This window comes from Anser cygnoides, chromosome 12, assembly GCF_040182565.1.
Source record: "Anser cygnoides isolate HZ-2024a breed goose chromosome 12, Taihu_goose_T2T_genome, whole genome shotgun sequence".
Taxonomy (NCBI): Eukaryota; Metazoa; Chordata; class Aves; order Anseriformes; family Anatidae; genus Anser; species Anser cygnoides.
The window spans coordinates 1,531,516-1,543,817 of NC_089884.1; the positions used below are offsets into that span (position 1 = coordinate 1,531,516).

Consider the following 12,302-nt stretch of genomic DNA (forward strand, 5'->3'; position numbering starts at 1 on the left):
GCTGTTCTTTGGTACGAGCTGCGTTTCTGCAGCTTTCTGCTACATGCTTTTTCCTAGTACTAGATTAATTCTGTAGTTTTCCCATAAACCTTTCTAATTTGTCAGCATCTGGGAACATTATTGCTCATGCTGTTGATTGTGGTAGTACTGTTTTTCCTTTTTTTTCTTGTTTGTGTGCCCAAGAGGAGCGTTTGTTGGCTTTGCCTCCTGCCTTTTACTTGAACTTGGTTTGTGCTGGTGTCTGCGTTGACCTGAAAGTCTCTTCCTGGGAAATGCTTTTTACAGTGTTTGCTTTTCGGCTAGATTATGCCCTTCGTTTTACCTGCCCACATGTATGCAGCTGTGCTTAAGCTTTAAAAAAAAAAAAACACGGTGCTATTTATACCAGCCTGGTGATTATCTGACTAGAGAATAATTGGCTTGGAAACTTTACTACCTTTCAGATGGGGCTCAGCAAGTGTGTAGGACATGGAAGTTGCAATTTCTTCTGCTCGTTTTCATGCGAACTAAAAATAATCGCGGAACAGTTCTGCTTTGAAGAGGCCCGCTGTGGTGCACCCCGTGCCTCTCTCAAATGGCTTAGGAGCTAACAGCTTGCTGCACGCGGAAATAAACCTCTGGGAGCTCTGTAGGTTTCGGTGTTGAGTTCTGTCTGGGTAGCTGACCAGTTCGGGTTAGGTGAAAGCAGATGGGATGCGATAGTTCTGTGTGGTTTTTTTCCCCAGAAGGATTCGCTCGCAAGCTTAGCGCGTGCGCTTGTTTTTCTGCTTGCTGGTAACAAGTGAAGGTCCTTCAAAGAACGCAGAGGCTTTCTGAGCGCATTGCACTGCAGCAAGCTCAGGCCTTTAGTAAAGAGATGAACCTGGCTATGCGTCCTTCGGAAGAAATTCAGCCAGGTTGCCAAGTTCGTACTGGAGCTCTAAAACAAAAAACGGTGAGGGTCTGGGGGGTTGTTGGGAAGCACTGGGGCTAATCAACTGGGACGTCTGCAGCTTCGGAGGCGGCTGAAGCGCCGGCACCCAACCTCCTCCTTGCCGTCCCTGCAGGACGTACAGCCCTGCTGGCTGTAAGCGAGAGCTGTTCCAAGGAGAGTAGCGTTAAGGCTCCTTCGTGCACTTGCTGATGGCAGTGGATGATCTTTACGGTGCTTTTATGACTCGCAGAGTTTGTTTTTCGCTTGTGCAGACTAAATCACAGCATGGAAAGCGGCGTGTCCTCTAGCCCGGCGGAACGAGTCTTGTCTCTGCTTGCTGGTACAGAAGGGCAAGCTAGAGCCTTGAGCTTCGGCCCAAGGTTGGTTAAGGAAATTGCAGAAGCTGTGTTTTGACTTAATACTTTCCACTCATCAGAGAAGCCACAGAAGGGTGGTAAGGGTGAAGGAGGAGAGATGAGAGAACGAGCTTGTGTGTTTCCAGAGCTCTTAATTGTCTGCACAGAATTGAAAAACCTGGCCCAGTGGAAACTGTTCAGGCTTGCGCTGCTCTTCTGCCACATCACTCCAAGAAAAAAAATGAGCTGCTTACAGTTAACTTTTTTTTTTTTTTAACTCTGCCAAGTACCTTTCGGGCTGCTTTCACAGATCTTTCCAGGAGGAACCGGGGAGTAGTTATGTAATCTGAGGGGTTAGCAGTTCCCCAGTAGGGGCAGGGAATTTAGGTGTCTGGCATCGGTTAGCTCGTTTCTTCTTAATAAAGCTGAAATGTCAGCTAACTCCAGAGTTTATTACTCTGCACGTGTGGTGGTTGCAAGGGTTAACACCAGTGAGGTGTTCGGGGAGTCTTTTGCTGATAATTAGCTTTTTTAGCTTAATGCAATTTAAACACAAAATTGAAACGCTTCTGCACTATCTTTTGAACTACTGAAATGAATTACAGAATTTTTATTTGAACCTCCCCAGCCTTATTTCTATAAAAGGGAATGCAGAAATGTACCGTACACAAACGCCTTGTCACGTTCTCCGTATAAGCGTGGTGCTCGCAGTATTTATAACGCAGACAACAGTGGTGCTCAGTCACTCTTCGGGGTCACCCCGGAATATTTGGTGCTGGAAGCTCGCTCAGGCGGTCGTACCAGCACGTAAATACTCGCAGCAGTGCAGCTTAATGAACTGGAGACACACAGGTCTTGAGGAATACCTCAAACACATTGAACCTGGTTCTTTGAGGTCCCAAATCCTGGGTTCTTTCCTCTCATTGCAGGTCTGTAAATAACTTGGTGCTTCCTGAATTGAGACTGGTGTCAACCCTCAATTTCTTGTGGACAGCGTTGTCCCTATCAGACTTTCAATTAAAATGCTTAAAGGACAACTTGGTTCCACAGGCCGTAATTCAGGAACCACATCTTTCCCTTCATGCTTTTTTTTTTTTTCTGATGGGATAAATTGAGCCTTAGGCTCCTCAGCCCACATGCAGGTAGCTTGTTTTGCGTTTGAGGACACCATCAAGTTGTTTTGTATTTTTATCAAATGGCAAAGATGGCAGGGTTTTGAGAAATGCAGACTTAGCGTGCTTATCTGCAGGGCAAAATAGAGGAACTCGGAGACCAAGAACACATTGTCTGCTTAGTTTCTGAAAGTAAAACGCAATTTGGTTGCTTAATGCTGGAGCTCTTCCCGTTTTGTCACACTTGAGCATACTGAAGGGTGTTTTCTTTTTTTTTTTCTGAAAAACAAAAGCGCTGGTGGAATGCTCTCTGCTTCGCTTTTCCACTTGAGTAATCGCTGCTGCGTGAGCATCGCCGGGTGCCTGCCGAAAGGCTCACGGCTGCGCGGGTTGCAGTGGAAGGCAATGTGCACGGTGCGCAGCCCCGGGGGGCTTCGGGAGCCTGCCAGCAGGCACAGTCGGTCCCCGTGGGGGTGCTCAGCGTGCCTCGGGACCTGCGAGCCACTGACAGGGCACGGGCAGTTGGGCTGAGGGCACGGTGTTTATCCCTGATTCCTGCCAGTTCCTTGGGATCGGCTCCTCCCTGTGCTGAGCACCGCCGAGGGGCTGGCAGCGCCCTGGCCGTGCTTTGCCGGGCCTGGAGGTCCGCGGGAGCAGCGGGACCCTCGGGGTGAGCTTTGGGCAGGGCAGGATGGCCACGAGAGGCTCCTTCCTCGGCATGTGGTGCTCCATCCAGAGCTCGCTTCGTGGGCTCATCGTGCCGTAACCGGGCAGGAGCACGGCCCCGTTGCGGGAGGTGGCTGTGGATGTTCCTGGGAGCCGTGTAGGGTCTTGGTGCTGCCTGCTCGCAGATCCCCGTTTCTCAGGTTGCCGAGTCGTAGGGTGCTTTTATAATTTCTGAAAGCGAGTCCTTCTCATCCCTAGCAGTGAGGAAGATGGGTGTTTGCAGATGGGGTGCTGCGTGAGGCTGGGCCTGGCCGAGTCGCTCTTTGCCTGCCCATGGCACGCACGTTTCTGGACTGGTCGTGGCCCTTGGGAGGCTGAGTTGTTGGACGTGGTCCTCCTCGCGCTCTCCAGCTAAGGTACCGGCGCTTATCTCAAAGCACAGCCGCATCGGTGTCGTGCGTATTCCCCAGTGTATCTTCTCAGTGAAGCCCTCGGAGAGATCCCTCATTGAAATTCTGTCTTTTCCTTAAATTGTGGTGCGGGAGGCAGCTGAGAGCTGTGGAGCAGGGCTCTCCTAGTCTCTGGGGATTTCTTCATTCACAAGTTGGCATAAGCCAGGATCCAAACCTAATACCGATATCCCGCCACGCTGCTTAGTTCTGGATCACCACCGAGTCTGAATTAATGCAGGTCTGCTTTCCAATCAAAATGCACCTCTTTGCTTCAAAGAAATGCTAATATGCAAAAACAGGCTTGCTTGTTTGCTGGGTTGGCCTCGCTTGTTTGAGAGGAGGCTTCAGCATGCGGCTCTTATTACTCCCTGCAGCATGGAGATTGCAAGTAGGACCTTTCTGCGTCGTCGATCACATTTAGAAATAACTGGGTTTATAAACCTATGAAAAGCGATTAAAATTGAACGGTGATCCTTGAAGTGACTGCATCAGTATGGAGGCCTTCGTTCCTCCTTGCGGCCACCGGCCCGTGAAGCTGCCCCCTGCCCGGTGGCCGTGCCCGCTCAGCATTCGTGGCCCTGCTGGCGCTGCTCGGAGGCCAGCAGCTCCGCGTACTACAAGTGTTTGGTTCCTTTAGGTTCACATCTTGTGATTTATACGGGGCTTGTCAACTTCAAACACTGACTTCTCTTCTGTAAAGATAGGAGATAACCTTTTGTTAAAGAAGTCTGAATTACTCATTCCCAGTTTTTTCGATGACTGCCAGCAGAAGTTGCGCCGCGCGCTGCGGGTGAAGTTTACTGATCTGCCCGGGAGCGCAGCAGTGATCGATAACTAATCACGGGGAATCTGCTGAGGACAGCGCGGGTGGTGTTAAAGAGCAGGAGCTGGGGGGAGGCCCCACCACCCTGAGTTTCCAATGGCCCCGGCTCTTACCCAGTTGCCAAATTACTGCCTGCTAATCTGAGAGCATCACAGAGCCTTGAAAGACTCGGCTGGTTTAGAGCTAGAATCAGGTCTCCTGGCGCACTCAACCACTTGGTGCTTGTGCCGCCATTTCAGCAGGAAGGGAGACGTAACGTTGGCCGCGTTGCGTGGCTTTAGCACGCGCCCGAGTGGCCTGGCTGCGTGGCGAGCTCGCAGGAGTGAGAGCAGGTGCCCTAGTGTGTTGTTTGGGGGATACGTCTTCGTCAGTCCAAGGCTGAGACAATTGGAGGGGCAAATCATTAATTTTGTGATTTGCAAATCATTAATTAATTGTGATTTAGGCTTTCAGAAGTGCAGCTTGGTTAGAAATGGAAATGTTGGATACCGCACAGCTGTCGTGCACGAGAACCAAACGTGTGCGATCGGTCGGGTCTTGCCCGTGATCCGTCCGCACGTGGGGCACCGTCTGCTGGAGTGTCTGCAGCACTTCATGGCACGTGGCTTGAAGCCTCGGACAACTTCATAAAAAAAAATAAAGTGCACTTAATTGCAAAAGTTACTTGGCTTGGATGTGGTCACTAGCTCCATGTTACGATACCTAATATATGTTCTGTGCGAGTTATGTAATGAAGAAAATCACTGTGCAGGCTAGGCAGCTGGTGTAAGTAGCTCTCCAAAACTGCACCAGTGTGCCGTGGGATAGGACTCCTTGAGCCTTGCACGATGCTTTTGTTCACGATCAGTCGCTACCCACCTGCAAACACCACTGCTGATTTTCCAGATAACGCAGTTGGAAGTTGAGCTTCATTTTTCCCCTTTGGTTGATCTTCTTTACTGTTCCAGTGGATAGCTCTGACTAGAGTTGTGACTTGTATTACGGACAAGAGTACAGAAGGAGTACGGTAATCGTGCTGGAGAAGGTGCTGGGCCAGCGTTGTTGTTGTGCAAAGAAAGCAAAGCCGGGGATCCCTTCGGTGCCCCACGACTGGCTTTCCTTGGGACAAGCGTGAGGGAGCTGCGTCTTCCTTCATCTCCAGGGCTTTCCTGGCAGAAAAGCATCAAAGATTGTCATTTGTGTCCTTGTGGCTTGTCTGAAACAGTTCACCTGCTGCAGGATTTCCTTTCTTTGAGTGTTCCTTGGTACAGGGAGAGTGTTCCCCAGTACGGGGAGGCGGGTGGGCTGCGCGGACTGGGGCCCTCTGCCCTTCACAAGGGGCAGCGGGAACGGGAGCGAAGGAGTAAAAGCGGTGCTGTGCTTTGCTTTGCTTTTTTTATTGAAAAGAGCACACTTTGTACTTTGTAGTACCCAATTTGTAACTCTATATTATGTCTTACATAAAATTGCTTGTTGGAAGTTCTCCTTTTAGAAGAAAAGGTAATTTGGAAAAACTCGGTGTTTTCCGCTGCTGGCTGGAGCAGCAGCTCGGTCGCGTGTCCGTCGGCGTGGCGCGGAGACCTGGCGATCCGACGGGATGGGACGGGGGACTTCGGCAGAGGGCGGTCTGGGCAGTTGGTGCCGAAGCCTTTACCGGGCCCGGGCAGAGCAGTACGGCTTTGGCTCGACTCGGGGAGGTCCTGGGGGAGGAAGATCCAGAGCCCGAGCTTCGGGCTCCGCTTGTCTGAGGCGGACCCTAGCAGCTGTAGCCTGTAGCGTGCCGTTGGCTCCCTGCCTTCTCCAAGTTCCTTCTTGAGCTACTGCTCTGTGGAAGCGTAGCAGGAGCTCTGACAGTGCTATTACGCACCCAGCGCTCTCTGAAGCTCCGAGTTTTCCCCTCGGAGCACGCTGGCTGCAGCTGGCTGTAAGAGCCTGGTGTGCGCAGGCTGCGGTTCGAGGCGGGCAGCAGAAGCTGGGGACGAGGCGTGCTTCGTGCGGGGCTTTGCCCAAGCCCTCCCGTCCCCCTGCTGCAAACCCTCAATGCCCGCAGCGGGCATTTCCCGCTGGGAAAACATCCTTCAGGGGGGCAGCGAGCAAGAGCAGTTTAAAAAAGCTGAAGGAAGAGGTTAGGCTCGTAACAGATTAACTGCTCCTCGGAGCCAGGATCCAAAGGTATGCTCCGAGAGGCGGCTGCGGCCCGCGGAAGCTGCCCGGGAGGTGAATCAGCGGCAGCGCACGCAGCGCTCCGCGGGCAGGTCCTGCTGGTCCGGAGGCTCCCGGCACCCCCACGGCACGGGGACCGGCCCTGCCTGGCCCCAGGAGGCCTGCTCGGCCCCACGGGCTGCTGCGGAAACCTCGAGAGCGGGGAGCTGTCGTGTGCGATCCGAAGGGTGGCTGCAGCTGCAGGACAGGGCTGGTGCTCTCAGCAGCTTTCCGCGGTGGTTTTCCTTCTGTTCGTGCAGGCTTGTTGTCGGAAAGATTATTTCTGGATTAAACGAGGGATTTGTATTTAGCAGCCTTTGGGCACTCCAATGTAGCGTGATTGTTTTTGAACGAAATTAAATTGCGTTTTTTAATTTTTTAATGAAATAATTCCTGTGTTTTTCAGATTGCACAGCGTTTTTGGGACACACCTCTGTTGGATTTTAATATATGTCCTGCTAGCAACAGCTTTCAACTATGGAATCGGTAAATATTTACCTTGCTTCTGTCCAACTCTTCTCTTTTATTACCTAACGAGTGCTTCTGTCCATGCTGATGTTTTTTTAAATTTTCTGTAATTTCTGTGTTTTCTGTAATTTGAAGCAAAATATTGCAGCTTCCATGGAGTAACTTAAATGTTCTGTTAACCAGGATTATTTTATGAAATGCTCCTAGTTGTAAGACGCCCTTTCATTTCCATGGCATTACAAACGTAGCACGTTTCCCTGGAGTGCAGCGGAAGCAAAAGCTCCTCTCCTGCAGGGGCGAGTCCAGCGCTGGGCTGTGGGGGCTCGGCGGTGCTGGGGCTGCTCAGTGTGGATGTCCTCCTGCCTGGGGTCTGTCAGATCCCCTTTCTTTCTCTTGCGGTCAAAATGTGTTTCAAAAAAAGCTGTTGGAAATGCCGGTTTAACAACGTTAGTCTCCTCACGATTAGTATAATCGAATCAGGTGGTGTCTGTTTCATTTCGGGCAGGGAAACCTCCAGACGTGCTGAGGCTACGCTTTTCGGTCAGGGTTAGGTCCCGCTTTTTGGTGGCATTAGGAGATGTAGAAAGAATAGGTTATCCCCGAGCGGAATTCAGGGAAAAATCGTGGGTTTGGCCTGAGTGTTGTGAGAGGATGAGGGCTTGGCGCTGTCCTCTGAGCTGGTGGGAAGCGCTAGTTGTGGACGTCACCTTGGTGGCGCGGGGCCGGGTCCTGCTCTCCCTCAGCTCAGCGCTGCGCCCTGTGTCGCGGCTGTGGGGCTCCCTGGAAGGTTGTCCTGTGCGTGTCCTAAGTGTGGTGGATGGAGAAGGCTCTCAGCTTCTGCCCCGGCGCTTTGGGTGCTCGTGTGACCCCTCGGCGCGTGCCGTGATGGGGCTGCCGGTGGTGCAGTTGTCTGTAGGGCGCTACGGGCTGGCGTAGGCACACAGGTCTGCTGTATCAGCTGGCTTTGCAAGCTCGTAGGCTTCTTTTATCCTGGGTTTTGAGGAAAAAACTGTATTTAGTTTGTCTATAATAATTCCCAGGTATTCAGATGGAGACAAGACATTATTTTAGCATCCCTTGGTGAATATTAGCAGTGGTGGAAGTGTTTCACGGGGAAACAGAACAGACGACGCACCGTGACTGTCCCCTGCTGCCGCGCAGTAATTGAAGTGCCTCGGGTGCGGGACCCTGTGCTGCAGCGTGCGCTCACCCTTTAATGAGTGCTCTGCAGATCCCTGGAGAACGGAGCTGAATCCGGCGTTGACTGTGAAACAGGTGGTTCACTACCCATTGTATTGCAGAGTTTGGTGCAAAGAGGTTTCGGTCCGAGTTTCGGTCTAAGTGGTGGTTTGGTTATGGAGTGCAAACCATACCTTTTATACAAGATAGTGTTAATTATTGTAACTTTCATTTAAATTTGCAAAATGTGGACAAAATGACTTGCCCCGACAGATGAGAGCACTGGGGTGGGCCGTGCCTCTCGGGCCTTCTGTCGGCATCATTATACCTGCTTCTTGGCCACCAGCAGCTCCCAGTTCTTACTGGGAGCCTGGAGTCCTGCGCTGTGTCCGTGGTGGCTGCCCTCGAGACGAGTGTGCCACACGAGCTTTGCTCCACCTTCAGCCCCTGCTCGCTGCGTGGTTTGTGCTTTGTTTGCGTAAAACCCTGCGCTGTTGCTCGTGGGTCCTGCTGAAACTGCGGCTGGAGAAGCCCGGCGGAGGAAGGCTGGAGATGTGTCGCGACGTGCTGTCGCGCTGCGCAGAATGGGATCGTTGTTTGAGGTCGGGCGTTTCTCCCACTTCTGGAACAAAGACTGGCGCTGCTGTGCGGGTTCCTGAGCCCTGAGAGATCACAGATGAGTGACCTTTTACAATAAAACAATCTTTTATTTGCTGCTCTGCAAAGGCAGACAGTTGCATTGCCGAAAGTGTGTGTTGGTGGGGGTCTCGCTGCGCTGTTCTTGGCCTGAGTTGCTGGGACGCGGGGCATGGTGGGGGCTCTCCAGTGCGGGCTGGCGTGCCGAGCTCTGAGACGGTGACCTGCTGCTGCTGCCTCCTGAGGAGAGCTTGTGCTGCGTGCTTGGCTTCTGTCCCCGAGGCTGCCGGGGGGGGGACACCTGTGGATGGAAATGCAGGGGGCACAAAAGCGGACTCGGTGAGGTTGGGGTTTGTTTTTACCCTGCCTAAAGCACCACGTGCCCCAGCGCGTGCTGCGAGGGGCGTTGGGTGGGCTCCCTGCTGGTGGAGACTGGGGAGCCCGGTCTTCGGGGCTTAGTCCCCGGGTGGTGGCCTGTATCCTCCCCTCTGCTCCCGTGGCTGTTGTGATGTTGTGCTCTTAACCAGATCACCAAGGTATTCTGCACAGATATTCAGAGGTTTATGGGGATCGTTTGGGGCAGCTGGGGGAGCAAAAACAGTGTGCTGCGTCTGGGGAGGGGCAGAGGGCCTCTTCCACCGCAGGAAGTGTGATGAAAGTCCGAGATTTCTCCATCGTGGTGGACGGCTCCGTATTGCAAAACGCAGGAGTTGCTGCAAAGCCTGTACCTTCGGTTCTCCAAACGACGCTCGGTTTCCTCAGCGTCCTGTGGTGATAAAGCAGAGGGCCCGTCTAGGTGGAGGAAGGGAGCTGGGGTGGGTGCCTGAGGTGCTGGCGCCACGTAGCCGAAATATCGGAGCCCCAGCAATAAGGCAGAGCGCTTCCTGCTGAACCGTTCCGCTTGAAGCAAGCGAGGGTCCCCACGTCAGCTTCTCGCTGCTTGCTTACAGCAAGGACCCGCTGCGTTACACCGGGTGAACTCGGGGGCTCGGTCCCCACGTAGGAGCTGGCAGCCGGAGCCGTTCGCGCTCTCCGAACGCCTTCACTGGGGCGGCAGAGGGTCAAGGCTTCCGCGGAGCAGCAGCGAGGGCGCAGGGGCTTCTGGTGGCGGTTTTGGCGCTGGCATTTTACAGAGTTCACAACGAATACGTAGGTGTACGATTAAAAGAATGAATAAGGTAGTGCTGCTAAACAGAATTGCTTTTTCAGAGCTGGAGCCTTGCCTTGTTCTGACCTCCCGAGAAGGATACAATTGTAGAGCCGAGGCCGGTAGTGGAAAAGCAATTACAGTACATGCTTCCAGAATTGAATTGTCCTCTGAAAGTCAGATGCTACAATAATGGCAGCGTTGTTTAGATGGAATGTGACTTTGTTTAACTGTTTCAAAACATAAATAAAAAAAAAATACTAAACTTGGTGATAAATAGTTCCCAGTTTTGGGGGAGCCCAAGAGCTCCCCTACATTGATGTCCCTGCCTGGGGCAGGTGGGCTTCAGTAGGCCCCGGCCCTTCTTGCACCCCGTAATGGCCAGCACTGCGATGAGATACGCACACGAGTCGAATTCAAGCTCAGTGTTTGAAGTCCTATCTTCGCTGTAAGCTGAGGCGGCTTTCTTGTGAGCCCAGGTTTCTTCGTGGGTCACAGGGACGCAAGCTTCTGGACACAGCGCTGCTGAGACCTGCAGAAACGAGCTTTAAAATCCTTCCCCGCCCCAGTGAAAAAGCCGGATTTTCAGATGTGATCTCAGCATAAGCATTTGATTTGAGTGTTTGAATTGCTGCTGTTACAGTCCCCTGTATTTTATCAGGATTTGTTAAATTGCGAATGTTACTCACATGCCATTTTTGGCAGCTGCCACCTACACGCCCTCAATTTGAGCGCACCTTTTAGGAGCAGTGTAGGTAGGGAGGCTCCTCTCTCACATGTCAGATGTTGGTGAGCGGAGCGCTCACATTAATTCCCTCTCAGGAACCTTTCCACTGCTAATAAGCTCGCCTGGCACACGCGCGTAGCAGAGCATCTTTAACGAACAGGTTTGAACCGAGCAGGAGCGTCTGAGACATGCGGTGTTGGACTTGTTCTTCGGGTGCAGATCAGGTCTGTGCGCGCCGTGACACAGAAGGAGGTTCTAGCAAGAACAACCCACAACCAAATACAGCGCTTCTTTCTTCCTCGTGTTCTCTTTCGAGCTGGACAAAGCCTTTGCTGTAAATACCTAAAGAGAATGAAAATAGACTTTTTTGACTCTCCTTGGTTTTGAGTAATTTTATTTTCATGAAGGGGCTGTGCTCTGACCACGACAATCCTCGCTTAAAAAATATATATGCTTTTAGGTTAGGATTTAGTGGCTGTATCAGCTAATGTGCTCTACCCTCAGGAATCACAGCTGTGTTCAGGAGCACGTTCATTACAGCAGGCTTCTAATGGGGAGGGCGCACCAGTCGTTACCTCCAGACATGAGGCCGCTTCTTCCACACGGGGAAGTTCCTGCGAGGTGCACGGGCACGGTGACGCATCGGTGGCAGGATTTTGGGGAGGTTCTCAGCACGCGAAGCTGCCGGTCCCCGCTTGCATCGTTGTGCTACCAGCGGTGTTCCTGTGGGAGACCTCTCCAAAAGCAGGAGCGCTCCGAGGAGCCTCACGCCTTGAGGACTCGCTGCAGAAGCCAGGTGCGGCGCTTGGAGTGGTTGCTGCGTTCGCTGCCGTCTCTGCTGCTCGCCTGGCGTAGCCCCGGCGCGCGGCCTGGAGCGAAGTTGTGGTCGGTGCCCTGCGAGGTGACGCTCTGGGCGTGAGCTGCCGGGCTTTGGAGTGGAATAGCAGGATTGCACCAAGCGTGGCCGGAGTCGCTTGTTTGCAGGAGATATCCATCACGCCGTGATTAAGCGCAGATGATGCGTTTGGCAGCAAGAGGTGCGCAATCTGTTCCTCCCCTAAGGAGCCTGCAGACCACGGGCCTGCTGATAAGACCGGGCTCCCTCTTGTATTTCTTGAATGAATAATGGCTCGGGGCGTTTGCCTTCCCTCATCTTTCGCTCTTTGAAATAATAGTTCAGTTGTTCCCCGGGTGGTTTTCCCATTAGACCTCCTCCGTTCTGTGAATTCTTGGCGTTCTGGGTTATGTGTTGGTGTCGCGTGCGTGCCGAGGGACTCGGGCACGTTGAGCGGAGCGGCCGCGCACCTGGTGGGCTGGTGGTCCTCGTGCCGTGGTGGGGACTGGTGGGAGCCTCGTGTGCGAGCGGCTTCGGCTGGGTGCAGGGGGGTAACAGGCAGGTGCAGCCCCTCCGCCCCTGCCTGCTCGTAAAAGGGGGGGATTGCTGTTTTTGTAAGCAGCATCATTATTTCTGTGCCATAGTTAAATTCTTGATGAAGCTCCAATTTTAGAAGAATGGGACAACAGGGGCTGAAACCTGCAGGCTCAGCCTAATTCATTGCTGGCTTAATTAGATGCTTGAGAACTCAGGTATTCCGACAGCTTTTCCAGCTCCGCGTGTTATCCCTGTATTTTAGCAGCTTGG

At 52.7% G+C, this 12,302-nt stretch overlaps 1 protein-coding gene across 1 annotated transcript in view; it reads left to right on the forward strand.

Annotated features, from left to right (window-relative positions):
- Positions 1-12,302, forward strand: part of ANKRD11 (ankyrin repeat domain containing 11) — a 119,353-nt gene that overhangs the window by 15,581 nt on the left and 91,470 nt on the right. Inside the window, 1 exon segment of the mRNA XM_067004302.1 lies at positions 6,910-6,989. The gene's annotated coding sequence lies outside the window, so the exon portion shown is untranslated.